This window comes from Octopus bimaculoides, chromosome 5, assembly GCF_001194135.2.
Source record: "Octopus bimaculoides isolate UCB-OBI-ISO-001 chromosome 5, ASM119413v2, whole genome shotgun sequence".
NCBI lineage: Eukaryota > Metazoa > Mollusca > Cephalopoda > Octopoda > Octopodidae > Octopus > Octopus bimaculoides.
The window spans coordinates 109160653-109164177 of NC_068985.1; positions in this window are offsets into that span (position 1 = coordinate 109160653).

Genomic DNA, 3525 nt, shown 5'->3' on the forward strand with positions numbered 1-3525 from the left:
ATATATATATATATATATATATATATATACAGAGAAAGGGAGACAGAGAGACAGAGAGAGAAAGAGAGAGAAAGACCGAGAAAGTGACCGAAAGACAGACAGACAGAGACAGATAGGCAGATTCAACAAGTGAGATCCAGAGATGCTCGATATAGTAAATACGTGGTAGAGCTCAAATGATTTGAACCCCGAAGTTTCTATCGATAACTAAGCTTGAGGTGTAAAAACTAAACACTCCTAGGCTTGACTTATAAAACATACATGTATATGCAAATTTATATAGGCGTATATATATATAATGAAAGAAACTAAACCTGAAACTATTCAGAAGATGAACGTTCGTGTATAAGCTTAGAGATACTTATAAAACTAATTTACGCTGTGTACAAAAAATACAGAAAATTAAGACGTGGGGGCATATTTCAGGTCCATCAACTGTGGAGCTCGTAATTACTAAATAGTTTTAATGTTGGTAGATGGTGTGTGAAATTCAAGGAATGAAAATAGGTTGGTGCCATAAGTGGATGTGCTAGGAAAGGAGGAATGTTCGAAGCCAATACATAGAGAGAGGCATAAATATATATTTATATATATAGAATGGGAGGTATAGGTGGAAGGGCTATTTAGCTTTCAGGGTTAAGCTGTAATTTAAGGTTGGATCGTAATTAGGGGAATTCTATAGACCTTACGTAATGGGCAAACGAATAATAATAATTGTACTCACATGAAAGGATTTCTCCACGTATTTCTCCTGAATATCTACTGAATACTGAGAGGTTTTGATGGCAGAAGATTGCGAGGGATTCCCTGAAACACAATTTACATATTCTCAGGTTAGTTTTGTACGGGCGAGCCTCGCAGATAATGGGTCAGGATACAATATAGGGAATATTCTGGGACCTGATGTTGTGCGTGTGTATGTGTGTGTGAGTGTGTAGTATACGGTTGCTTTGTTAACAGATTTCGTAAAGTACCCGATATATTAGAGATTATTAATGATACCTAAAAGTTTCTCTTTGATTTTGCTCTAAATCCATATCAAATTCATAATAGCTGCATTTGCCGTTCTTCATATACTTAGGTCTATACATATTTACTACACTTTGGTCAACTAAGATTCAAACACATTTATTTTATGTCAGAATATAATTTTTTTCTTTGCATATGGCAAGCATGAACTTTATCTGCCCATTGCGGTTTATATCTTCCTCACTCGGTGCTGCTTCTCTGCGAAATACACTTTCTGTAAAATGACTGCCGCTCGACAGAAGAAAGCTGGTATTATACCTTTATGATGTACTTTAATTAGTCACCTTCTAAAATGAATTGTATGAATTGATCAAGATATCTTCCATGTGATTGCTTGTCTGACCATAAGTACTTAACTTCCTGTTAAAGTTCCAGTTAAAGTTCACACATCCTAGCGTCGTATAAAAGACGTATTGTTGTCCTAGATAAACGAAGTCAGAAAAGTACAGGATGTTTGAAAGCCTTTTGATCCCTGGTCTGCTCAGTCAGCTAAAACCAAAAAACATCAGCAGTAGCTACAATAAGAACAAGAACAAAAACAAGAGTAAGTATAACATATATTATAATATATAATAATCATCATACTGCAGATATAGAAATATCTGCACTGTGAAAGTTTTCCAACTTGACATATTATTCACAAAGGTTCTACCCACCCCAGCATATTTTAAACAAGACTATATAAAATGTTATAATATCAATATTCCTATAGCAACAGAATGTCGCAACTCTCTATTATGTTATATAATTGCAATTATATACGAGTTTATAGAGAATTTTAATAGTCTTTAAATCGGTATCAAAAATTTCCTACAAATTCAGCTGAATCTTATTCGGATAATTGTATTCCAGCTTATTGTCTGAATAAATAATTCCCATCTAAAAGATATCAAAACTATTTTAACGCACAATGATTTTTTTTTTTACTTTTAAATATTCGAACAATAGAAAAAATTTTAGAATATGAAATATTTCAATGAGCAAGAAATTCCCTATGGATAATATTTTCTAATTCAAGTAACACAATTTTTATAGTGAATTTAGAAGTTTCTAGATTAGTGTCTAAATTTTCCGAGACATTAAGTCAAACCTGATTTAGAATATCATTGTGATAAAATGTGATTTTTAAATACCGTAGAGATATAATCACGAACTTATTGCATCGGAAGAAGTGAATAAATTTGTTTAATTGAAAAACAAAGACTCTAGTTAAGGGATAAAAATGGTTCCGTAGTTTCGCAATAGCATTAAATAGAGAAAAATAATTAAATTTTTGCCTAACCTAATGTTCTAGTTTTTAAATTCAGAGTGCTATGCGTGTATATACGTAAATGACAAGCGCATAGTGTAATGAGTAGTGCCTCCGGTACATATATGATCATCTCAATATTAGAATCAAAACTACTAACGTATCTGCTGGTGAATTCAGAGTACTTGATCAAGTATTTCGATATAGATGGATAGAGGAATCTGTCATCAGATTGGTATTTATACACTTGAAACAATTAATGACACAGCTACTATATGGCTACTGTTACATTTCAGCTGCCTCCCTGATGTTGCTTATGTCCCTCAGTAGAATTTGGTTTGTAATTATAGTTTTCTGGCAGGATTGCTTAATCTGCAGATGGGTTTATTTAGGCATATGACAATTGAAAGTTATTAGACAAACATTCTATGCTATTATCAATTTTACTGTACCTGGCAAGTATAAAATAACACGCGTTATTATATTCAGCACAACATAATATGCCTCCAGAGTCATTTTCCCCCTATATTTAATGAAACGATTTTGTTTAGTTATGGCTATCGTATCACAATCTTCATTATCCTCATCATCTTCGTTATTAGCATCTTTAACAATATTATTTCCATTGATGTAGTATGCATGTGAAGTTTGGTGGGTGCTCGGGCGTTTGTGCGCATTGATGTCTCTGTGTGTGTGTGCGTGTGTTTGTGTGCGTATGTGTGTCTTTCTATCTATTTATGTCTGTGCGTATGTATGCTTGCTTGCATGCAACTATCAGAACGTATATATTTTAATAAATCTAATGAGTCTACTAGCAAATTAAACCTGAGCTACATACGTTTCTATGGCGTATAGGCGACGGAGAGTACAATGTTGCTGCTTGCAACACCTGAATCATACGCCAGTTCATTGCAGCTATTGTTTCTGCAGGAGTTTCATTTCAATTGAGTGCTCTGCAATAATGTGAAATAGAGTGCTTCATTGAAAGACACAACGCATCGTTCGACCTCGGTCTCGAAGTAACGATTGTACCACTGTGAGTCCCGCACTCTAACCACTCTTTACGCGCCTTCACATATGTAAATATCTGTATATCTGGGTGCTTCTGTATGTTTTTGTGTGTATGTATATATGATACCTGTTTGTGCATATTTGTATGTATGTATATGTAAATATATATGTGTATGTATATATATTCATACACATATATATGTAAATATGCATATATATATATATATATATATATA